The sequence below is a fragment of the Macaca nemestrina genome, chromosome 3, assembly GCF_043159975.1.
Source record: "Macaca nemestrina isolate mMacNem1 chromosome 3, mMacNem.hap1, whole genome shotgun sequence".
Taxonomy (NCBI): domain Eukaryota; kingdom Metazoa; phylum Chordata; class Mammalia; order Primates; family Cercopithecidae; genus Macaca; species Macaca nemestrina.
Genome location: NC_092127.1, coordinates 50974780 through 51002140, shown reverse-complemented (window position 1 = coordinate 51002140; position 27361 = coordinate 50974780). Strand labels below are relative to the sequence as shown.

Sequence of the window (27361 nt, the reverse complement as noted above, 5' to 3'; positions counted from 1 at the left end):
ACACAGAAGCAGCAGGGAAGAAGAGGAGATCGTGGGAATGACATGAAGCCAGAGGATTTGGATTTTTTTTTTTATAAAAGCGCTTTAAAAAAAATAATTCTGGTGTACATGCGTAGGAAGTGAAGGTTTGTCACATAGGTAAACGTGTGCCATGATGGCTTGCTTCACCTATCAACCCATCACGTGGTATTAAGCCCTGCATGCATTAGCTATTCTTCCTGATGCTCAAGCCCTGCCCCCCTCCCCCGACAGGCCCCAGTGTGTGTTGCCCCCTCCCTGTGATTCATGCATGCATGTGTTCATTGCAGCACTAGTCACAATAGCAAAGACATGGAATTAACCCAAATGCCTATCAATGTAGACTGAATAAAGAAAATGTGGTGCATATATACCATGGAATACTATGCAGCCATAAAAAGGAATGAGATCATGTCCTTTGCAGGGATATGGATGGAGATGAAAGTCATTATCATCACCAAACTAACACAGGAACAGAAAACCAAACACCCCATGTTCTCACTTATAAGCGGGAGCTGAATAATGAGAACACAGACGGATTTCAAGTGCAACAGTCGCACTACTCACAGACTGAATCTGTTTCACACACGGCCACAATTGTCCAAATGCATGTAAATCTTGAAAATGATGCAGACATGCATTGAACATGTTTCTAAATGTCTAGCAGCTTTCTGTCATGAGGAGAGGGATGGTGACATATGTTGATGTTAAAAGTCCTTCTCTCTGAAAATATTAGAAACCACTGCCTGCTCTGACTTTCTGATTTTAGATATCTTTGTGTAAAATTGAGTTCCTATTCTTTCTTCTATACTGAGAATAAACAAAACTTTACAAAGAGGAAAACGCATACAGACCTACTATGTATCTTTCCTGAAAGGACCCCATTCTATATACAACAGACAAACCTGAGTGTCATAGATGGGACAAGCACAGAAATGAGGTATCACCCTCAGGCAAGTATCTGCATTCTTGAAACAAAAATTACTCCTGTAGAAACACAGTATCTAATATCTCCAGGGATTCTGCATATTTACATTTCAAATAATTCGGAGTGAACCAAGAGTGGTACTTTATCACCTTAATGGGCATAGATTTTCACTAATAGAGATTATAAATACAGTTATTTATAATGATTTAAATTGCAAGCAGGCTGTTTTTAGTGGCTGATGCCAAAATCATCCTGGAACTACCTCTAACTTACTATCAGAGGCTTATTTACCATAATTGACTGTCTCATTGTTTTACCTTGTCTTTGACCCTGTACACCAAGCATGATGCTCCTGAATTTAAAGAGAAAGTGATTAATGTGGCAAGTGCAGAGACAGTCAGGCTTGCATAGCCCAGTGGGGATACGAGAGAAGTCTGATAAATAATAAACACCACCACTTTCTCACACTCTGACTCCCTCTTTTGCTGCATCTTCCAGGCAGCCCTTTAAACGAGAGGTCACTTATTTTAAAGCCAAATATACCTTTGTGCTATTCTAAACTTATTTATGCCCTGGTCAGGAAAAAAATATTTACATCTAAAAATGCTGAACCATGAAACTCTAGCTACAGGAAAGGTTGCTTCTATAGAAAACAGTGTTAGCATCAACATAATTTCCATAATCATTATTTCTTCTCATGAAACAATTCTTACCTTAAGAGATTAACTATGGGTATTCTTCCTGCTAAAATTTCTCTGAGACAAATCCCAAATGAAAAGCTTTTAAGGTTGAATGTAAAAATCCTTTAAGTATGAGGAGAAAATAACAAAGAAAATCAATTCTGTGAATATATATGATAGAACAATGGTTTTCTGAAATTAAAGAACAACAATAGTGAATTTTAAATTCATTGTGCATACGATTTACAGAAATAGAAATGTAATATCCAGTTTCTAATTTCTTAGTAATCAGGAGTTAATGAATACTATAATTCACTTTTGCTTTCAAAGATCATTTATATCTCCCTCCCACTACTTACCTCTTAGTTTCTCATCCTATTGCTCCTAGGGTCTATTCTGATAGCTGTTAGTTTACTAGAAATTGTGCTGTCTCTTTCTCATAAGGAGTAATGTAAGTCAAGTTACTGGAAATTAGTGGAATATTCAGTTAACATATGTGGTACACAGGCATAACTCTGAGATACTGACGGTTTGATTCCAGAACACCACATAAAAGTGAATATTACAGTAAAACAAGTCACAAAAATGTTTTGATTTCCCAGTACCTATAAAAAATATGTTTGCACTATACTGTAGTGTATTAAGTGTACAATTGTATTATGTATAAAATAACAATGTATATAACTCAGTTAAAATTTCTTTATTGCTAAAAAAATGCTATCATCTGATCATTTAAGTCATAATCTAATTGCTGCTGGAGGGTTTTGCCTCCATGTCAATGGCTGCTGACTAATCAACGTGGTGGTTGCTGAAGATTGGAGTGGCTGTGGAAATTTCTTAAAACAAGACGACAATGAAATTTGCCTCATCAGTTGACTCTTCCTTTCATGAAAAGTTTCTGTGTAGCATACAATGCTGTTTGGTAGCATTTTACCCCCAGAACTTCTTTCAAAATTAGAGTCCATCCTCTCAAACTCTGTTGCTGCGTTATCAACTAAGTTTATGTCATATCCTAAATTCTTTGTTGCTATTTCAAAAATGTTCACAGCATCTTCCCCATAAAGACTCCATCTAAAGAAACCACTGTCTTTACTCATCCGTAAGAAGCAACTCCTCCTCCATTGAAGTTTCAACATGAGATTGCAGCAATTCAGTCGCATCTTCGGATTTGACTTCTAATTCTAATTCTCTTGCAATTTCGACCATATCTGCAGTTACCTCCTCCAATGGACTTTTCAAACTCATCTATAAGGATTAGAATAAACTTCTTCCAAGCTCCTGTCAATGTTAATGTTATGACCTCCTCCCAAGAATCATGAATATTTTTAATGACACCTAAGATGATGAATCCCTTCCAGAAGGTTTTTATCCTCCTTTGCCCATACATATCACAGGAATCACTATCTATAGCAGCTATACCTTAATAAAATGTCTTTCGTCAGTAATAAGACTTGAAAGTCAAAATTACTCTGATTCATGGGCTGCAGAATAGATGTTGTGTTAGAGGGCATAACAACAACATTAATCTCCTTGTACATCTCCATCACAGCTCTTGGATGACCAGGTGTGTTGTCAATGAGCAGTCATATTTAGAAGAGAATCTTTTTTTCTGAGCAGTAGATCTCAAGAGTGTACTTAAAATATTCAGTAAACCATGTTGTAAACATATATGCTGTGATCCAGGCTTTGTTTTTCCATTTATAGAGCACAAGCAGAGTAGATTTAGCATAATTCATAAGGAGCCTAGGATTTTCAGAATGGTAAATGAGCACTGACTTCACCTAAAGCCACTGCTGCGTTAGCCCCTAAGAAGAGAGTTACCCTGTCCTTTGAAGCTTTGAAGCCAGGCATTAACTTATCCTCTCTAACTATGAAAGTCCTATATGGCATCTTCTTTCAATATGAACCTGTTTTGTCTACATGAAAAATCTTGTTGTTTAGTGTGGCCACCTTCATCAATGATCTCAGCTAGATTTTCTACATAGTTTGCTGCAGCTTCTACTTGCTGCTTCACCTTGCAATTTTATGTCATGGAAATGGCTTCTTTTCTTAAATCTTATGAAGCAAACTCTAGCTTCAAACTTTTCTTCTTGCAGCTTCTTCACCTCTTTCAGCCTTCATAGAATTGAAGAGAATTAGGGACCTGCTCTAGATTAGGCTATGGCTTAAGAAAATGCTGTAGCTGCTTTGATCTTCTATCCACACCAATAAAATGTTCTCCCTATCAGCAACAAGGTTGTTTCTTTTACTTATCATTTGTGTGTTCACTGAGGTAGCACTTTTAATTTCCTTCAAGAACTTTCTTTTTCTGTATGTTCACAACTTGGTTAAGCATTTGGTACAAGAGGTCTAGCTTTTTGCCTGTCTCAGCTTTTGATATGCTTTCCTCACTAACAGTAATCATTTTCTAGCTTTCGATTTAAAGTGATACAACTCTTCCATTCACTTGAACACTTAAATGACATTGTAGGGTTGTAAATTGGCCTTTTATCAATATTATTTTGCCTCATGGGTTAGGAAGGCCTGAGAATAGGAAGAGAGGCAAGAACACATTAATTAAGTTCACCATGTTATATGGATGGGTGTGGTTCGTGGCATACTGTAACAGTACAATAATAACATCAAAGAAGATGGGTCATAGATCACTATAACAGATATAAGAATAATTTAAAAGTTGAAAATATTGCAAGACTGAGCAAAATTGACACAGAGATACAAAGTGAGCATATGCTATCGGAAAAATGACACTGAGAGATTTGCTCAACACAGATTTGCCACAAGCTTTCAATTTGTAAAAAGCACAGAATCTGGGAAGTGCAACATAGTAAAGCACAACAAAACAAGGTGTGCCTGTATTAACAGAGGAATGTCATAAATGCTGTGTGGAGGGAAGTAAAATAGGGGAGGGAGGGTCAGCTATTGGTATTTAGATTATTGGGCTAGAATAAACTCATATGCTGCTGTCAGCTTCAAGTTTTATTCAAATATGTTAAGATTATTCTATTTTAGTGATAATTTCTTCCTCTTCCCATCAAAAGTTACAAAGTTGCATCTCCATTAATGCATGTATGGTAACTCTGTAGTAAGTTGGGAAATGCATTGGGTTTAAATCTTGCCTGTGCCCTGTAGCATCAAATTGTGTAAACCTGTCACGTTTCAGGTTCTCTTTCTACATCATGTTATATGGCAACCTCTGTGCTTGGTACAAGGTAATTATTTACATCAGTCATTGAAAGTGATTCTAGGATACCCACTCTCTCTGTTTGAGGGAATTCTTTCATTCTTTCTGTTATTCTTCTATGAGTTTAAATATTTACTGAGCTCCAAATATACACCAGGCTTTAAACCAAGTGCAGAAATACATGGGCATGACAGAAGTCTCTAACTTTAAGGGGCTCACAATCAAACGGGAATTTTATTTTTAATTGAAAGATGTTCTCAAATTGAGAGTCTTCATATTTGTTAAGACTTCTGCACTCATACTGGAGCTTGGTGGCTCACTAGACTTTTTCAAAGCAAAAGTCACTGTCTCAGAATTACTCAAGCCAAAACCTCCTTAGCAGCAACCAGTATAATTAAACATAAAATATAGATCAACAAAGCTTAAAGTTAAAACCTAATAACAGAATACGTGTATTTATACACCTTTTCAAATATCCAGATATAATTTTAAAATTCTGTTTTTGACAGACTTTTCAAAAGAGTACCAAACTCCTTCCATCTCCTCTTGGGTATGATGTAAAGCCCACACATGTCAAAGCCAACATCACCCAGAGAATACCAACAGAGAGAAAACAGGAGAGGAAGAGGCCAACACAGTGTTTTATTAGTTTGGGATATTATCAAGATAAATGACATTGGGACATTCCTCCAACACCTTCTTGATGCCTGAGTTCAGGTAGAGAAAATTACTGCTCATCTATTTATTCCTCGATTTTTCCCTACCAAACAAACAGACATGAAGTGCCAGGATGACATCATATCTGGGTTGACACTGACTGTAGTAAGAAACAGGGAATCTGAAAAGAATAGAAACATGACTTGTCTACTCCATTTGGCATTTGATTAACAACTTACTAGTCTTTTGAACTCTATCAAGCATCTTAAGTGTTAGCATGTATTCAAATTCATCAAGATAAGACCAATTAGCTTTCCATTTTCACTGAAATGACTGATGAATTACATTTAAATATGTGATGTTAATGAAGAGGGGATGCATGGGAATGCCTTACTGAACCTATTTTCTTAATCTACTGATTGAATTATCACATCACTTTTCCCCCAAACCATTATTTTCCCAATGCTGTACATTGGTAGGGCTGAACGGCACCCACAGCCAGCACACTTTTAAAAAGCCAAGATCGACTAGATAATTTTGGGAGATTGTCCCAAGGCCACAAAACTAAAAGCTTTATTGACATGAAGCTCAATGCTCCTGAACTGAACCTCCAGCATAGACCATACTCCAACAGGGAAGACTTGGATTAGAGATACTGGGGCTTTCTCTCCAGCACCAAAAGAGCCAGTGAATTCCGTCAGTGCAGTGGTGGAAACGCCAATTGGATTGTTCTATTGATCTGGAACAGAGTTAAATCAATCAAAAGAATCAATCCTCTTAGTCCGCACACTAAGGAAAAGAGCAGAATCAATTATTTAGGGACTTTATGTTAAAAAAACAAAATAAAACTTTTGTTCTCTAATGGATATCGGACATGTGCAAGTATTTTTGGCCTGATTTATTCTAAAATACACATTAGTTCCCCACTGAAACCAGAATAAGTAGATGCCATTAAAGCTACCAGTGAACAGATCTTACTCTCATCTAAATGAACCATATTGGTTTTATCCTCTCTGACACACACACACACACACACACACACACACACACACTTTAGTCATCAACTGTGTCAGCTTGAGTAAAAATTAATTATTCAAATGGATTTTTTTCAACTGAATTCAAGAAAATGTTATTTATATCCTTCCATCAGGGACTTTTACTCTTTTTTGGGGGGGCCTATGGTCCACTTTCAGAATCTGATGACAATTGAAAGAATGTCTTTGTAGATAAATTAGATATTCGCATTGATGCATTTATATATATTCACACACTCAAATGCACAAAATATTGCATATTAATTTCAGGAACATCACAGATTCTCAGAGCCATTAACTCAGGGTTAAGAACCCCTGTTTCATGTACTTGCGATTGAGTTAGACACTGACGGTCTGAAGCAAGGAAGACAGGGTCCCATGTACAGAGATATGAAACAAAATGGTATGACTGGAGGAGAAATAACAGCTTGATAACCCTGAAACACAAACAAATGGGAAGTAAGAAGACAAATTGTGGGCAAAAGCAGGGTATTAAAAGCCATGTATGTCATGCTAAGGAATTTAGACAGGATGCTGTAGCCCCCAGTTTCTTATTATAAGCCAAGAACATTTGCGAAGAATCATCTAGGGTCATTTACTGAATTAAAATGGGCCCAGGAATACGCATTTCAAGATCACTATTCATGTTACACTGGAGCATATACAATTTTAGAACCCTTCACAGGGCTTGAGGGAGGGAGGGAGCAACACAGGTAGTAAGAACAGCAGCCCAAGGGTTCTGAGCAGGGCTGGGGATGACGATCAGGTTTTCATTTTAGGTACAGCAGCCTGCAGGCTACAGGATACAGGTTTAATGAGGCCAGACTGAAAGATGGAGACTAGCTAAATCAGCTTGCAGAGAGATTCTGTGCCGTGTACTAAAGTGGAAGTCGTCCTCAGGACAGATGTGGAGGATTCTTAGGGACTGAAAATTAGCAGACTCCATTATTGAGAAGTACAAAGAGGAAATCAATGATGACTGGGTTTTCCGGCTTGAGAGACTAGCCCAATGGCAGTATTACTATCAAAATGGGTATAAAAAGCAGACTTAAGAGGCAAAATAGAGTACAGATTTGGATTCCTCACAGATGAGATATGTAAGGAACATCTGGTGGAGATAAACACGTGTCTGGAATTTGATGGAGGTGTCAGTGCATGCCTATTTTGTCAGGTTTTTCTCCTAGGACAGCTCTCTCTGAGGACACCACAATCTCCTCTGCGGGCAGCAAACTGCAGGCATTCTGGGAGCCCACCTGGGAGGTGGTGGGGGCCTCACCAGTTACTTAGTCCCCTTGTGCTCAGTCAGGATCTCCTCCACCTTCCATTTGCCTAAGCTGCAAGCCTGGAGCTGCTCTGGCTCAGTTCTCCTTGTGCCTCTCAAAGCCTCGAGGACTCAGCTTTTCTCTTGCCACCATTCTCCCTGCCCACATTGTCTTCTCTGGCTCTACCATTTCAGCCTCCACCTTTCCATCACCTGTTTATCCTCACTTAGGGTGATTTCAGGTTCTACTTCCGTCCTAGAGTTTCATAAGTAAATTTCTGCATTTTTGTCTTCAGCCTCATTGTTACTTGGGAGCTAGTTTCTCAAAAAGAGAGGGCGAGGAAGAAAAGACTTAGCCATCTTAAATGTAATTAGCATTGCTCTTGAATTGCTCTTGAATAACACAGACATTTATTTCATTGACCCAGCAGTTCCATTTCTAGGAACCTATCCCAAAGAAATTCTCATTTTAAGTGCACAAAGATGTATGTACATTGATGTTTTTTGCATCATTATTTGGAAAAGAAAATTTTGAAAAATGGAGGCAAATATAACAATCATTAAAAATAGAGTGGATGAATAAGTTATGACTCATTCATACCATGTAATACTACATGGCTGGCAAAAAGAATCACGTGAACCTAAAAATTCAAACTAATAATATTTTGTAACATTGTAAAATATTATACACAATTATAATATTTCATAATATTTTATAAAAAATATTCTTATTTATAACTTAATTCATTAATATCTCCACCAATAAAAGACTTAGCCAGAGGAGAAGCAGTCACTTGTGCCCAGAAATACTAACTTAAGTAGGAAAACAATGAAAAATTTGAAGCATTGGGGACAAGTGAGTACAATCAGAATTCAGCTGCTGAAAGCTAGAAAACTGAAAAATAGTGGAAAAAACAAAAACACTGTTTTTGAGAATTCAGATATGAAGACACAATTAAATCAAGAAAAAGTCCAAGTTTATACTGAGCATCCGCAGATATTGCTCTCCAGACAGCAAACCATACTAACATATTCTACTAATTGAGACAATTTGGTATCATGCAGAAATCAAAAAACAAGTCAATAGAATAGAGACCAGAAGCATACCCACACATACATGGGAATTTTAGTTATAAAATTTATAATCAAGTTGATATTTCAAATTAAGGGAAGAAATGGACTATTCGATAAATGGCATAAGACAATCAACTGTTTGTAAGGAAAAAATAAATTTAGATCCCAGTTCCACAACTAGGGCTGTAACATTGCGTACAGCATTTACAAACTACAGATGGATTAAAGAACTAAATTTTTGTGTGCATTTGTTAAGGGGAAATTCAGAAGGATGTTTCTATAATTTTAGAATGTAAAAGGCCTCCCTAAGCAAGCCAAAAAGTGGAAATGTCCTAAAGGATAAACTGAGAGTTTTTAGCTCATAAAAATTAAAAGCCTGTTTATAACAAAAGACTAAAAACTGAGTCCGGGACAAGTGACTGACAGAGAAAAAACATCTGTAGCATATTCCACAAAAGCTTAATATCTATACTATATAAAAATTACTTGACCTTTTATTAAACAAAGCCAAACAGCCCAGTAGAAAATAACATAACAAATGAATAGGCAATTCCCAGAATAACCAACAATGACCAACAAACTTATGAGATGAAACCACCTCACCAATTATTAGGGAAATACAAAGTTTTAAAATAAAATATCAGGGGGTGGGTATTATTGTGGTAAGAACACTTAGGATGGCATCTACCCTCTTAACAAATTTATATGTGCACAATACAGTATTGCTGACTACAGGCACAATGTTGTACAGCAGATCTCTGGAAGCTATTCATCTTGCATAATTGAAACTTACCTATTGAACAGCAACACCCTTTTTATCATTTTTTATCTCTCAGATTGGCAACAGTTAAAAAAACTTAACTATGTGTGAGAAATGCAAGAAACAGACATTCTTGTACACTTTTGAAATGAGTATACATTAATGAAATCTTTTTGAAAGGCAATGTCAGGAATAAAATTCAAGAATTTAACATCCAGTTTGGCACAGGCATTAGCTCCTCTGAACAGGTGTCAGCTACCACCAGTTGTTAAGGTCCTGCCAACACACTGTCCCCAGTATACACCAGCTGAATATCAACTCCAGCAGAATTTATCCAGTCTTAAATCATGTGTGCTCTTTGACTGGGCAATTCCATTTCTAGGAATCTATCCAAAAGAAATTCTCTTTTAAATACATAAAAGATGCACACACATTTATGTTAATTTTGTCATTGTTTTGAAATGCTAAAAAAGAAAAGAAAATAGAAACATCTTAATGATCACCAAAAAAAAGGGAGTGGTTAAATAAATTATGACATTCATGCCATGTAATACTATACAATCACTGAAAAAAAAAAGAGGTGACCCTAAATAGGTCAATACAGAAAAATACAGCATGATACTAAGAAAAAAAAACAGCGAGTTGCAAATCACAGACCAAAATTTACATATTTAATCCCATGTATTTTTAAAATATTTCTGTCGTGATAGTTAATTTTATCATCAATGTGACTGAATTACAGGATGCCCAGGTATGTGGTTAAACATAATTGCTGGGTGTGTCTATGAGAGTGTTTTCAAAAGAGATTAGCATTTAAATCTGTAGACTGAGTAAAGAGGATTACCCTGCCCAATGTGGATGGGCATCATCCAATGCACTGAGGCTCTGGATAGAAAAAAATGGTAGAGGAAGGGATGATTGGCCCTCCCTCTCTGCCTAAATGCTTGAGCTGGAACATCGATCTCCTCTTGCCCTTGATACTCCTGGTTCTCACGTCTTCAGACATTAACTGAAATCTACACTATTGGCTCTCTAGGTCTCAAATCTTCAAACTACACCACTGGCCTTCCAGGTCTTCAGCTTGCAGACAGCAGATCATGGGAGTCCTCAACCTCCATAATTACATTAGCCAATACCTTATAAATTACTTTAGTGTATACACACACACACATACACACGTGCATCAGCTGAGAGGGATACATTCTGAGAAGTGCATCATTAGGTGGTTTTGCCATTGTATGAACATCATAGAGTATACTTATATAAACCTAGATGATATAGCCTACTACATACTATTCAGGACAGTAACATTTGTACAGATTTGGAGCCTAGGAGCAATAGCATAGGCTACATGCAATGGGCTATTGCTCCTAGGCTCCAAATCTGTACAAATGTTACTGTGCTGAATAGTGTAAGGAAATAGTAACATAATGATAAGCATTTATGTGATAGGAAATTTCAGCTTCATTATAATCTTATGGTACCACTGTTGTATATGTGGTCCATTGTTGAACAAAACATCATGACTGTTTTTTAAATACACACACACACATACACACATATATATGCATATACACACATTTACATATATAAACAGACACATATGTGTGTGTGTATATATTTTTATTGTTTCTGTTTTTCTAGAGAACTCTAATAGACATATATGTGTATGCATAAGTTTTCATATAACATAATGTGTATGAATCCATAATCATAAATAGAAAAGAAGATGCAAGAATCTGTAACGCTAGTTATAGGAGTTATAGTTAGGAAAGAATATAGAATAGAAGGGTGGAAAGCAGAAGAGAGGCTTAGCATTTTGTTTTGCATACTCTTCATTGTATATATCATCTACAATGAGAACACATATACAGACACACCTCAATTTATTTCACTTTGCTTCACTGTACTTCACAGATACAGCATTTTTTTTTTTTTTTTTTTTTTAACAAATTAAAGATTTGTGGCAACTCATGTCAAGCAAGTCTATCAGCACTGCTTTTCCAACAGCGTTTGCTTACTTCTTGTCTCTGTGTTACATTTTGGTAATTCTTGAAATATTTCCAACTTTTTCATTATTGTTGTATCTGTTATGGTAATCTGTGATCAGTGATTTTTGAGGTTACTATTATAATTGTTCTGGGGCACCACAAGTTGCACCCATATAAGACAGTGAACTTAATAAATATGTGTGTTCTGACTGCTCTGCTATCTGGCTCTTCCCTTATCTCTCTCCCTCTATTCAGGCCTCTCTATTCCCTAAGATACAACAATATTGAAAATAGGCCAATGAATAACCACACAATTGCCTCCAGGTGTTCAAGTAAAAGGAAGAATGACATGTCAAAAGCTAGAAATGATTAAGCCTAATGATTGAGGCATGTCAAAAGCTGAGATAAGCTGAACACTAGACCTCTTGTGCCAAACAGCCAAGTTGTGAATGCGAAGGAAAATGTCCTAAAGGAAATTAAATGTGCTACTCCAGTGAACACACAAATGATAAGAAAGAGAAACAACCTTATTGCTGATAAGGAAAACACTTTAGTGGTCTGGATAGAAGATCAAACCAGCTTCAACATCTCCTTAAACCAAAGCCTAATCCAAAGCAAGGCCCTAACTCTCTTCAATTCTGTGAAGACTAAGAGGTGAAGAGACTACAGAAGAAAAGTTTACAACTAGCAGAGAGGTTGCTTCATGATGTAAAGGTGCAAGGTGACGCAGCAGTGCTGATGCAGAAGCTGCAGCAAATTATCCAGAAAATCTATCTAAGATAATTGATGAAGGTGGCTATGCTAAACAAAAGATTTTTGATGAATGTAATACCAGCACTTTGGGAGGCTGAGGTGGGCGGATAACTTAAGGTCAGGAGTTCAAGACCACCCTGGCCAACATGGTGAAACCCCGTCTCGACTAAATAAATACAAAAATTATCTAGTCATGGTGGTGGGTGCCTGTGATCCCAGCTGCTTGGGAGGCTGAGGCAGGAGAACTACTTGAACTCGGGAGGCAGAGGTTTCAGTGATCCGAAATCACGCCACTGTACTCTAGCCTGGGTGACAGAATGAAACTCCATCTCAAAAAAAAAAAAAAAAAAAAAAAAAAGATTTTCAATGTAGACAAAATAGCCTTCTATTGGAAGAAGATGCCATCTAGGACTTTCACAGCTAGAAGTCAATGCTTGGCTTCAAAGCTTCAAAGGTCAGGGTAACTCTCTTCTTAGGAGCTAATGCACCTGGTGACTTACAGTTGAAGACAATGTTCATTGACCATTTTGGAAATCTAGGGCCCTTAAGAATTATGGTAAATCTATTCTGCTTGTGCTCTGTAAACCTAACAACAAAGCCTGTTTGATAACACATCTGTTTATGCATGGCTTAATATTTTAATATTTACTGAATACTTTAAACCTACTGTTGAGACCAACTACTTAAAGAAATGTTTTTCAAAATATGACTATTCATTGGCAATGCACCTGGTCATAAAAAAAATCTAAAGGAGATATACAAGGAGAATTTTTTCATACCTGCTAACACAACATGCATTCTGCAGCCCATGGATCAAGGACTTATTTTAACTTATTTCTTCTTCATCTTTTATTTTTAAGTTCAGGGGTACACGTGCAGGATGTGCAGGTCTGTTACATAAGTAAACATATGCCATGGTGGTTTGCTGCACAGATCGTTTTATTACCTAAGTATTAAGCCTAGCGTCCATTAGCTATTCTTCCTGATGCTCTCCCACCCCCACCTAACCAACAGGCCCCAGTGTGTGTTATTCCTGTTCATGTGTCCATGTGTTCTCATCATTCAGCTCCCACTTATAAGTGAGAACAGGCAGTGCTTGGTTTTCTGTTCCTGCATTAGTTTGTTGAGGATAATGGCTTCCAACTCCATTCATGTCCCTACAAAGGACATGATCTCCTTCCTTTTTATAGCTGAATAGTATTCCATGGTGTATTTTTACCCCATTTTCTTTATCCAGTCTATCACCGATGGGCATATATATTGATCCCATGTATTTGCTATTGTGAATAGTGCTGCAATGAACATACCCCCGTGCATGTATCTTTATAATAGAATGATTTATATTCCTTTGGGTATATATCCAGTAATAACATTGTTGGGTCAAATGGTATTTCTGCCTCTAAGTTTTTGAGGAGTTGTCACACTGTTCTCCACAATGGTTGCACTAATTCACACTCCCACCAACAGTGTAAAAGCATTCTTGTCTCTCCGTAAACTTGCCAGCATCTGTTGTTTTTTGACTTTTTAATAATAGCCATCCTGACTGGTGTGAGATGGTATCTCATTATAGTTTTGATTTGCACTTCTCTAATGATCAGTTATGTTAAGCTTTTTTTCATGTTTGTTGGCCACATGTATGTCTTCTTTTGAGAAGTGTCTGTTCATGTCCTCTGCCCACTTTGTAATGGGGTTGTTTCTTTCTCATAAATTTGTTTAAGTTCCTTATAGACTCTGAATATTAGACCTTTGTCTGATGGATAGATTGCAAAAATTTTCTCCCATTCTGTAGGCAATCTGTTCACTCTGATGATTGTTTCTTCTGCTGTGCAGAACCTCTGTAGTTTAAATAGATCCCATTTGTCAATTTTTGCTTTTGTTACACTTGAAATCTTTGCCTGTGCCTATGTCCTGAATGCTATTGCCTAGATTTTCTTCTAGGGTTTTTACAGTTTAAGGTTTTGGGCTTAAGTCTTTAATCCATCTTGAGTTAATTTTTGTGTATGGCATAAGGAAGAGGTCCAGTTTCAATCTTCTGCATTTGGCTAACCAGCTCTCCCAGCACCGTTTATTAAATAGGAAATCCTTTCCCCATTGCTTGTTTTTGTCTGGTTTGTCAAAGATCAGATGGTTGTAGGTGTGTGGTCTTATTTCTGAGGTCTCTATTCTGTTCTATTGGTCTATGTTTCTGTTTTTGTACTAGTACCATGCTGTTTTGATTACTATTGCCTTATAGTATCATTTGAAGTCAGGTAGCATGATGCCCCCTGCTTTGTTCTTTGTGCTTAGAATTGCTTGGCTATTTGGATTCTTTTTTTAGTTCCATATGAATTTTAAAACAGTTTTTCCTAATTTTCTGAAGAATATCAATAGTAGTATAATGGCAATAGCATTCAATCTATAAATTACTTTGGGCAGTATGGCCATTTTCATGATATTGATTCTTCCTATCCATGAGCATGGAATGTTCCTCCATTTGTTTGTGTCCTCTCTGATTTCTTTGAGCAGTGTTTTGTAGTTCTCCTTGAAGATGTCCTTCACTTGTGTTCCTAGGTATCTTATTGTGGTAGCATTTATGAATGGGAGTTCTTTCATGATTTGGCCCTCTACTTGCCTGTTGTTGGTGTATAGGAATGCTAGCAATTTTTGCACATTGATTTTATATCCTGAGGCTTTGCTAAAGTTGCTTATCAGTTTAAGAAGCTTTTTGGCTGAGACAATGGTGTTTTCTAGATATAAGATCATGTCATGTTCAAACAAAGATAATTTGACTTTTTCTCTTCCTATTTGGATACACTTTATTTCTTTCCCTTGCCTGATTTCTTGGCCAGAACTTCCAGTACTATGTCTAATAGGAGTGATGAAAGAGGACATCCTTGTCTTGCGCTGGTTTTCAAGGGGAATACTTCCAGCTTTTGCCCATTCAGTATGATGTTGGTTGTGGGTTTGTCATATATAGCTCTCATTATTTTGAGGTATTTTCCTTCAATACCTAGTTTATTGAGAGTTTTTAACATGAAGGGATGTTGAATTTTGCGTAAGGCTTTTTCTGCATCTATTGAGATAATCATGTGGATTTTGTTGTTATCTCTGTTTATGTGATGAATCACTTTTATAGATTTGTGTATGTTAAACCAATCTTGCATCCTTGTGATGAAGCCAACTTGATTGTGGTGGATAAGTTTCTTGATGTGTTGCTGAATTTGGTTTGCCAGTATTTTATTGAGGATTTTTGCATTGATGTTTTTGCCTGAAGTTTTCTTTTTTGTTGTTGTTGTGTCTCTGCCAGATCTTGGTATCAGGATGATACTGGCCTCATAGAAATAGTTAGGGAGGAGTCCCTCCTTTTCAATGTTTTGAAATCATTTCACCAGAAATGGTACCAGCTCCTCTTTGTGCCTGTGATGGAAATTCTGCTGTGAATCTGTCTGGTCCTAGGGCTTTTTTTATTTTTTTGGTTGGTAGGCTATTTATTACTGCCTCAATTTCAGAACTCATTATTGGTCTATTCAGGGATTCAATTATTTAAGAAATACATTTATCAAGTTATAGCTGTCACAGATAGTGATTCCTCTGATGGATCTGGAAAGAGTAAATTGAAAACCTTCTGGAAAGGATTCATTATTCTGGATGCCATTAAGAACACTGGTAATTCATGGGAGGTGGTCAAAATGTCAACATTGACAGGAATTTGGAAAAAGTTTACTCCAACTCACATAGATGACTTTGAAGGGTTCGAGACATCAGTGGAATAAGTTATTGCAGATGTGGTAGAAATTGCAAGATAACTAGAATTAGAAGTGAAACTTGAAGATGTGACTGAATTGCTGCAATCTCATGATAAAACAATGGAGAAGGAGTTGCTTGTAATGAATGAGCAAAGAAAATGGTTTCTTGAGATGAAACCTACTCCTGATGAAGTTACTGTGAACATTCTTGAAATGACAACAAAGTATTTCGAATAGTATATAAACTTAATTGATAAAGCAGTGGTAGGGTTTGTGAACAATGACTAATTTTGAAAGTTCTTCTGTGAGTAAAATGCTCTCACACAGCATCATATGCAACAGAGAAATCTTTCATAAAGGGAAAAGTCAATCAATTCAGCAATCTTCACTGTTGTCTTATTTTAAGAAATTGCCACAGCCACCCCAACCTTCAGCAACCATCGACATCAAGGGAGCACCTTCCACCAGCAAAATTATTATGGCTCACTAATAGCTCAGATGAACATTAGCAATTTTTAGTAATAAAGTACTTTTAATTGAGATATGTACTTTTTTAGATATAATGCTATTGCACACTTAATAGACTACAATATAGTGTGAACATATAATTTACACACACATTTATATGTACTGAGAAATCAAAATATTCAGGTGACTCACTTTATTGCAATATTTGCTTTATTGTGGCGGTCTGGTACCAAACCAGCAATATCTCCAAGGTATGACTTCATTGTAATTTTTTTTAAAAGAACTAAAAACATATATGAGAAGCTCTCAAATTATGAGCCACATTCTTCAAAATCAAGCATAACTAAATTACGCATTCACCTTTAGAACTTAAAGTCATGTCACTTCTCAACATATAATCTGAAATATTCAAAGTAAATGGAATAAGCCACATCTCAAGGGCAGCATTCTAAATGGAATTTATTGAACCATTTTTAAGTTAACTAATTTTCAGTTTTAAATATTTGACCTCTAGGTCCTTACACTGTCTTATATTCCTAATTTTGTGCTTTTCTTTAAGGAGAATTCCTAGAAGCACTTAGGGAAAACAAGCTAGCTCACTTGTTAAACATGGAATAATCTGAACCAAAAGCCCAAATGCATAATTGTCTCCATATTTTTTGGAGCAGAACATCGTTTGCAATTGATATTCCTCTCCATAGTAATGGTGTTTTATTTCATATTCTGTATCTCTAACTCTACAAGGTGAACGACCAGTCTTCCAGTTATAAAATGTCTGTACCTAACTCTTTAATGTCTATTATATCTGCTATCTAATGTGCCATAAATGTGAAACTCAGTCCTTAAAATATTAAACAGAATTTAAAGCTAACAAAAATATTCAACAAAAACACTATATATAACCAGATCTCTCTGCCTTATAGTCAACAATACAACTATTCAGGGGATTTTTTTTTTAATTGGATAGCCTTAATTAGTAAGGAAAAAGCCATTAGGTGATGGAGGGGTCCATACCCTGAGAAACTCAGATCTACAAATCCTTATCATCTCCGCCATGTGAGGTGACATAAAAAAATAAAGATATCAAGTGCTCCAGTGCTGGTATATTCTGAAGAGCTGAATTTCTCACAAGCAAACCTATTCTATCTAATTTACAGCAGGTTCTAGAACATATTTCTGTTATGTTTATTAAATACATATTTTTAATATCACATATTCACCAAATTAACTGTTCTAGGATATTTTCAACAAGGAATAAAGGAACTAAAAGAATCTCATCTCAATTCTATGTCATATTCTCATTTAGAATGCCTGGAGAACAAAACAGTAATTTAAATAAATTGAGTATATTTTCCTTAGGTAATTAGAGTGTGTTTTCATTTAACTTGCCTGATGTATGTTCTTCCTAGATTCCTATGAAATAAATGAGCCATTGTTTTTAAGGTGACAAGAATACTCAATGAACTTGGGACAACCTAATGAAGTGATGGCTGAAGTCTAAATACAAGACAATCTAAACTCTCCTACGCTTACAGTAATTTTGGCCCATGAGTTTTGCCTCTAGTTTTAATTGTGAATTTGACTTTTTCGTGAATGTACTGTGTGAGATTACAGTTGTTCGAATGATGGAATTCAAATGGTATTAATGCAGATGTCTTTATATCCTTTAGAGAAGAACTTTTTCACTCTCATTAAACCAGTAGAGTGCAACACTTCTCTTTTCCACATAGCTAAAATCACAGAAAATACAAATAACCGGATATTTTAAACCAAAAATATTGATAATGTAGGATGAATTTTTCATTTTTTTATTGTTCTACCTTAATCTTTAAATGACCTTCTATACTTAAGTTTAACAAATCTTTTGAGAACAAAATGTACGATTACTGGATGTCATAAAGAGGCCTTTTGTTGCCACTGCAATTTGAAACATGATGTTCCAGAAATCAAAAGTGCATAACAGAGCAAATATTCATACATTCTCAGCTGTTTCAGGTTATTTCTTTCAAAAGGTTATGGCTTTAAATGCTCACAGGCAAAAGCAAGATGCCTATTAGAGTGGCCAAATGGAGAAAGACAAGGTACATAGAAAACAAAGCATGAACTGCCTCCCTAACCCTAATTATTCAGAATAGAGAAACAAAGAAGAAAGTGTGCATTGCTATGCTGCTAAATCAAGGATTATTCCACTTCAAATCTGGTCAAATCTGATCTTTGGAGGTCTATATTTTGTCAGGTATCCAGACAACAAACCTGACAGGTGGCTTGCAAAATGTAGGGAAGCGAAGACATATTGTTTAACCCACATTCTTGACATAGATAGGAAAATATAGCATATCTGAGGTTATTCACTCAGCCCTTCGGAGAGCTGGTCCCCCATTTCTCCTTCACCCAGTCTTTCCAGGCTGTTACTCTGATGCAGCATCAAAGCCAGTAAAAGCACATTTGAAAATGAAAGGTCTATCACATTCCACGCTTCTTTTGAAACATCAAAAAGGCACAAAAAGAAGCGGTAGGACTAGAAAAAGCGGACAAGGAGCAGGACAGTGCCTGTTAGAACGGCAGGAATAGCTGGAGGTGAACCAATGTGAGGTCTATGAAAAGGCAAGTGAGAGAACCAGAAATTTGCTGCTGACAAGATGAAAGAGCCCACAGCTGTGTCATGCTAATAAAAAGTTAATTTCAACTTTCAGACACTCTTCATGGTACTTTACAGTTCAATGGCACCAAGCTCATCCATTGTGCTACATCACCTGCAGAGGCTGGGTCTATTTACAAGCTCTCAGAATCCAGATAGAATTGGAGGAAACTATTTTATTCCTGGAAGATGTCCATGGGGATAAGAACATTTGTGATCAGGTTGCACTGCTACCCCAGTAAGCTTGCAAACTGGAGCTTCAGGCATTGAATAAGTCCTAAAACACAAACACGGGTGGATCAGGAGCTTTTCCTTAGCCCTAGTTCATGCCATCACTGTCAAAATCTGAGGATAAGCAGTTTCAGCTGAAATAAAAAAAAATCTTAAATACCTTGATAAATCTGTGGTCACCCTCATGACCCACTTCTTTCAGGCTGAAATAGACAACCTACGAAACTCTTTAAAAAGTCATATCCCTAAGTTTTCTACTGTGTTATTTCCTGAGACCATAAATCCAAGTTGTTATGTATACATAGAAGCTGCCTCTAGAAATCTTGTGCTAGGTGATGTTTAAAAAATACGAGTAGAAAACAAAAATCTAATAATTCTTCACATGCACATCTTCTCAGCGCCATTGTACCCTGACCTCAGAAAATGTCATAGTGGCTATTTCACTCTATAAGGTAGAATAAGCATTACATTTCCTGCAGTAGCCATGTAATTTAGAAGAGCTATGTATTTGAAATTTTAAATCCTGGATGTGAATTTCAGCTTTGTCACTGATTGTTTCACTGTAAGCAAGACATTTAACTCTGTTCCAACCCACATGCCCCGATGTGTAAAATGAACTATAAAAGCTGCCCTGTCCTGCCCTATTCACTTTACAGGGATGTTATCAGGAGCTAATGAGAAAAAACCTTTGCAAACTGTATACAAAAGTATACTATTATTACACATAACAAGATATTGCTGTGCCTAACAAGGAGTATAGTCAACATATTTGTTGAATTAATGAAAAAATTACTCATAAAACTAAGTAAGAAAAATTTACCATATGATTTTATTTCAACAAATATATTTCAATTTAATGTACTTTATGGCTCATGGTTGCAATATCCTTGAAATTCCATTGCATAGCCCTGAAGGTATTAATTATATTTACTCTAATATTTCTGTTTGCTATATTAACTCTTTTTCTTAGATACTAGTTCTTCTAGTGTATTTAGTGTCTCACATACACTGATGCTTGTTTTCTTCTTTTTAATATCCATTCAATTTTAATTATGTTACCTTTTATTATTTTACAATGTATTTCAAAAAATGCTGTTACAGATGCTTTAACTGCTCTATATGATCTGGAATAAAAGAACACTTAGAATTAGAACACACAAACATCAAGCTGTAATACCTACTTATCCTGAACAATTACTACCAAAGGGACGTAGTTTTTAAATAAGCACATATGTGGCAATGCAAAATAAAATACAAATTTGTTAGAAGAGTAAACTTTGCTTTAGTGGCTATAGAAAGAAGGTGGTTTTATTTTCTTTTTTTCAACATATCTGGTTCCGGCAGCAAGTTATATTATGCATTTAGAGCAATAGGTGCCCTGCAAGTTTCTTATTTTTTTTCAGTTTGTGCATGCCACTTGAATCAGAAACAAGACACATGAAAAAAATACCATCCTCAATAACCCCCAACAACTCTCCCACCAGAAGGTCACAATGTTAGTGAACTCAAGACTCTCACTGGTGATGGTATTTTACAATGAAAACATAACAAAATCCTTTGGGATTATAAATCACGCTGCTATAAAGACACATGCACACGTATGTTTATTGCGGCACTATTCACAATAGCAAAGACTTGGAATCAACCCAAATGTCCATCAGTGACAGACTGGATTAAGAAAATGTGGCACATATACACCATGAAATACTATGCAGCCATAAAAAAGGATGAGTTTGTGTCCTTTGTAGGGACATGGATGCAGCTGGAAACCATCATTCTCAGCAAACTATCGCAAGAACAGAAAACCAAACACCGCATGTTCTCACTCACAGGTGGGAACTGAACAATGAGATCACTTGGACTCGGGAAGGGGAACATCACACACCGGGGCCTATCATGGGGAGGGGGGAGGGGGGAGGGATTGCATTGGGAGTTATACCTGATGTAAATGACGAGTTGATGGGTGCTGATGAGTTGATGGGTGCAGCACACCAACATGGCACAAGTATACATATGTAACAAACCTGCACGTTACGCACATGTACCCTAGAATTTAAAGTATAATAATAATTTTAAAAAAAAAAAAAAAGAAAATCCTTTGGGGTCCAATTTTAACATCACATTCTCCAAATAGTAAAATAGCAGCTCTATATGTGGATGAAAAGGAATTTCAATGTCTTCCTATTTGTTTTTAGTCATATCATATTAACATGTATCTGGATTTAGTTAATTTCCAAAAAGAAAATTTTAGTTACAATATTTCATAAATTTAATAAAGCATTACATGCATGTAATTAGCACTTATCTGCCAAAAAGTATTCTATGTAAATGTATTTATTTATCTTACCTTCACTGAAGTTCTTTTTTTCTGGCTAGACATGAAAAACCGGATTAAGTGATCAATGCTGGCTTTATTTCTTCATAAGCAATAATTTGGGTCTTTTTCATTCAATACAACTGCAGCATTTTCATAATAAATTCACAAAAGGCAATACAAAGAAACATCTACTGAATAGGCTTCTGCCAAGCAATTCATGGTTTAAAGTTAGGCTCTACACCAAAATGGCGTTATGGTATTATAGGCATTTGATTTTTGTTTTTTCAGTTTGTCAGTTCTTTACTACCATTATTTTTTTCTAGCAGGAGATAACGTATAATCACAATGTAAGGCCTAGAGACCATTTACAGTTGTTTGCAATATCATGGTCAGACTTAACTCTCAAGAGCTGATATAAACCAAAGTGAAAAGAAGTCAACTAGAACCACATTTATGTCGTCACATTCAAATAGTCTCCAAAAACACTTTGCTATCATACATGTTTCCTTCTTCTTGACTGATTTTGTTAATTTTATTAAAATTATAATGAATAAGGCTGCAAAATTTTTGTGGAGTTGTTTTTTCTAGGGGACTACTATGTTCAAGTGAATGTTTTTAATTTGCAAAATGTCATTAGTAATGTCCTTTCTACAAACATGGTTGGCAAAATAAGAAAGCACAAAAGAGGGTAACAAGAAATGTTTTCAGCTTTCAGTGAAGAATACCGAAGCATGTATCTTTCATAGTAAAGTATGTATATTTCATAGAGTAAAATATTTGGTAATTCATGCACAACTTGAGCTACAAGGAAACTTCTCTTCAGGTAGGTCCTGAGGCTTGAGGAGAAAATGAGTGTTCCTAATGACAGGCTTCATGTAAAATAAAATGTAAAGCTGTACATACATTTTTTAAAATTATTATTACACTTCAAGTTCTAGGGCACATATGCGCAATGTGCAGGTTTGTTACATACGTATACTTGTGCCATGTTGGTGTGCTGCACCCATTAACTCGTCATTTACATTAGGTATATCTCCTAATGCTATCCCTCCCCCCTCTCCCCTCCTCCCACCCCATGACAGGCCCCAGTTTGTGATGTTCCCCACCCTGTGACCAAGTGTTCTCATTGTTCAGTTCCCACCTATGAGTGAGAACATGCGGTGTTTGGTTTTCTGTCCTTGCAATAGTTTGCTCAGAATGATGGTTTCTAGCTTCATCCATGTACCTACAAAGGACATGAATTCATCCTTTTTTATGGCTGCATAGTACTCCATGGTGTATATGTGCCACATTTTCTTAATCCAGTCTATCATTGGTAGACATTTGAGTTGATTCCAAGTCTTTGCTATTGTGAATAGTGCCACAGTAAACTTACGTGTGCATATGTCTTTGTAGCAGCATGATTTATAATCCTTTGGGTATATACCCAGTAATGGGATGACTGGGTCAAATGGTATTTCTAGTTCTAGATCCTTGAGGAATGGCCACACTGTCTTGCATAATGGTTGAACTAGTTTACAGTCCCACCAACAGTGTAAAAGTGTTCCTATTTCTCCACATCCTCTCCAGCACCTGTTGTTTCCTGACTTTTTAATGATTGCCATTCTAACTGGTGTGAGATGCTATCTCACTGTAGTTTTGATTTGCATTTCTCTGATGGCCAGTGATGATGAGCATTTTTTCATGTTTCTGTTGGCTGCAGAAATGTCTTCTTTTGAGAAGTGTCTGTTCATATCCTTTGCCCACTTTTTGATGGGGTTGTTTGATTTTTTTCTTGTAAATTTGTTTAAGTTCTTTATAGATTACTTTGGCCAGTATGGCCATTTTCACGACATTGATTCTTCCTATCCATGAGCATGGAACGTTCTTCCATTTGTTTGTGTCCTCTTTTACTTTGTTGAGCAGTGGTTTGTAGTTCTCCTTGAAGAGGTCCTTCACATCCCTTGTAAGTTGGATTCCTAGGTATTTTATTCTCTTTGAAGCAATTGTGAGTGGGAGTTCACTCATGATTTGGTTCTCTGTTTGTCTGTTATTGGTGTATAGGAATGCTTATGATTTTTGCATACTGATTTTGTGTCCTGAGACTTTGCTGAAGTTGCTTATCAGCCTAAGGAGATTTTGGGCTGAGACGATGGGGTTTTCTAAATATACAGTCATGTCATCTGCAAACAGGGACAATTTGACTTCCTCTTTTCCTAATTGAATACCCTTTCTTTCTTTCTCCTGCCTGATTGCCCTGGCCAGAACTTCCAACACTATGTTGAATAGGAGTGGTGAGAGAGAGCATCCCTGTCTTGTGCCAGTTTTCAAAGGGAATGCTTCCAATTTTTGCCCATTCAGTGTGATATTGGCTGTGGGTCTGTCATAAATAGCTCTTATTATTTTGAGGTATGTCCAATCAATACCTAGTTTACTGAGAGTTTTTAGCATGAAGGGCTGTTGAACTTTGTCGAAGGCCTTTTCTGCATCTATTGAGATAATCATGTGGTTTTTGTCTTTGGTTTTGTTTACATGATGGACTACGTTTATTGATTTGCATATGTTGAACCAGTCTTGCATCCCAGGGATGAAGCCAACTTGATCTTGGTGGATAAGCTTTTTGATGTGCTGCTGGATTCGGTTTTCCAGTATTTTATTGAGGATTTTTGCATCGATGTTCATCAGGGATATAATCTCCTGGTGTGCCATTTGCTAAAACCATTGGAAAAGCACAGTATTAGGGTGGGAGTGTCCCAATTCTCCAGGTACCATCTGTCATGGCTTCCCTTGGCTAGGAAAGGGAATTCCCCAACCCCTTGTGCTTCCCAGGTGAGGTGATGCGCCCCCCCTGCTTCGGCTCACACTCCGTGGGGTGCACCCACTGTCCGACAAGCCCCAGTGAGATGAACCTGGTACCTCAGTTGGAAATGCAGAAATCACTCGTCTTCTGCGTCATTCACACTGGGAGCTGTAGACTGGAGCTGTTCCTATTCGGCCATCTTGGAACCTCCTCCCATGTTTGGTTTTAAAGGTGGACCCATGGTTTATAAAATATGAAGCAATTAAATGAAAGGAAAAAAAAGAAAATACTTTCAAAAACAAAGCAACTCCCTCCATAGCCTCTGTTCTTTTTACCACTCGGTGGGGTAAAATGTCCAATAAAATGTAAAATGCAGCATATGCGATCATGTAATCTAAAAGCTTTTCATGATAACTTATTGCAAATTGCACTTGACAGTTCACCACAACAATGGAAAACTGACCCCTGGTTGGTTCACACAGTCCTTGAGCCCCAAATTGAAGTCACCAATAAAACGATCTTGATAAAAAGTTTTCAACTGTGCTCAGCCAGCTAGTTCCACCCACTGGGTGTGAGCTGACCCAGGACACCACTTTGTCCTGTTCCTTTGTGGGACTCTCATCTTCAGACAGGTAGTCAGGTAGCTCTGTGTTCTGTTCTACCACAGGAAGGTCTTGGAATGCGACCAGCATCTCTTCTCCACTTTCACTTTTCACAACTTACTGATCTTTCGTAAACTTGGTTGATGCTTTCACCGATGCTAAAGCCTCAGCTTTCAAATCTGAATGGATTCGCACCACACCTTTGACAGCCATTTGAAAAGTAAAACTAATAACACCTTTAATTTTTAACAAAGCCTCTTCACATAGATTTCTCCAAGACGTATCATCAAGGCCATCTGTATGCAAAACCACTGTTTTGGCACATTTGTTTGTAGTTCCCAGAAAACAACTGAGCTTCCTTTCGACATGAATTCATTTCATTGACACTATCACCATCTGCCTTATTGGAGGACTGATGTATGTCATAGATTTCAGAGGCCAGAAGTTTTGTTCCTCCTAGAGTTACAGTTTTCTGTATGACATTTTGTAGGCTCAACATCATACCCAGTTCTCCTTTCATCTTTTCTCTGTTTGCACGGCATTCTCCCAAGTATGGAAGAGCAAGCAAAGCCGAATGGATGACTGGAGGGTTGGGGTGGTCCATAAATAAAACAAGGCCAGGCAGATATCCCTGATCCTGGACGACGGCTCTTCTGTTTAATGGGTCTGCTGCTATATCCCATAACTAGTTAACTACCGATAGAGCATCAGACTCTTCCACTCATGGTGAAGGTGGAAGAATTCATCTTCTATGCCAAGCTCAAGAATAAAATCTTAAATTCGATCCAGAGCTTTAGGAGTCCAGAGCCTGCTGTACCATCAGGGCCACACCTACAGATGAGGTAGAAACCCAGAGGGCGCAAGCCCCTCAGTTCACAGCCACAGCCTCGGGGATCACAAACAACCAGACTAACTCAGGGAGCTAAAGAGCAAGGCGCTCTTTGGTGGTGGGGAACGGAGATGCTTGTTTTCACGTGTTCAATGAGTCACTGCTGTTTGAGCACCACTTTTTTTTTTTTTTTTTTTTTTTGATACAGAGTCTCACTCTATCATATAAGCTAGAGTGCAGTGGCGCGATCTTGGCTCACTGAAGCCTCCATCTCCCAGGGCCAGTTGATTCTCCTGCCTCTGCCTCTCGAGTAGCAGGGATTACAGGCGTGTGCCATCATGCTCCACTAATTTTTGTATTTTTAGTATAGACGGGGTTTCTCCGTGTTGGCCAGGCTGGTTTCAAACTCCTGACTTCAAATGATCCGCCTGCCTCGGCCTCCCAAAGTGCTGCGATTATAGGCGTGAGCTACTGTGCCCAGTCAAGCACCTCTGTTTTTGAGAATGCCAGTTCTATGGCTTTGCTACTCTATCCTGCCCAAGGTTATTGTGGAAGAATGGTGAGACACAGTATCTAGTGAGATGTATTGGTAGAGTCTCTTCTGTGAAGGTGAATTCCTCATTCTCCTGATCTTGGTAACTACCAAGGACACCGCTCTACCGTTGCATAGCCAGGACACACAGTGACTTTATTTGTACGTCCAGTGCGCACAGTGACCTCATAATGTGGGCACATATCGTTATTGACCCATTCTCAGAAAAAGCAGGGTCCAGAAAGAGGCAAGCACCCCAGCTGTGCCACCTAGTAGATAGTACCTGGTGATTGCCCCAAGGCTGCTTCCCTCCTGCTCTCTGTTAACTGTGAGAGAGAGGACTGGCAGATAGCTCAGCTTGCCCAGGAGACCTTTCCCTCATGGTGTATCACTTTGAATCTCTCTCTTTCCCATTTTTCAGAAATGCTTCAGTATTTCCCATCGTGTGATAATAATTCATTCTTGTTTTTGATTTGATGATATGAAGGAGACACTAATTGCAACATGAACAAAAGAAATTAGCTTAGAAAGATTCCCAAGCAACTGATTTGCTCATCACTCTGTCTCTATCAGTTCATCGACTTTTCATGAAAATAACACATAATTTGAATTTTGGTTGGAAATTCAAAATAGCACCAAAAGGTATCCACAGTAAAGTAAGTCTTCTTCTCAGCCCAGTTCCTGAATCCCACTCCCTGTAGATAAACACCATCGACCATTTCTTACACACTCTTCCAGAAATGTTCCATGTAAATATATGTCTATAGACATTATTAATACCTTCCTTTTAACTTAATCATATATCTTGAAGATCTGTCCATATCAGCACATGTAGATACACTAAATTATTTCTAATGATGATATAACAATTTATTATATGACCACATCAAAATTTGTTTAGTC

General features: G+C 37.2%; 1 protein-coding gene and 1 pseudogene across 10 annotated transcripts in view; both read right to left on the bottom strand.

Annotated features, from left to right (window-relative positions):
• Window positions 1-27361, bottom strand: part of LOC105493253 (solute carrier family 7 member 11) — a 788950-nt gene that overhangs the window by 298904 nt on the left and 462685 nt on the right. The gene's annotated exons all lie outside the window — the stretch shown is intronic.
• On the bottom strand, window positions 23664-25963 carry LOC105493256 (armadillo repeat-containing protein 1 pseudogene; annotated as a pseudogene).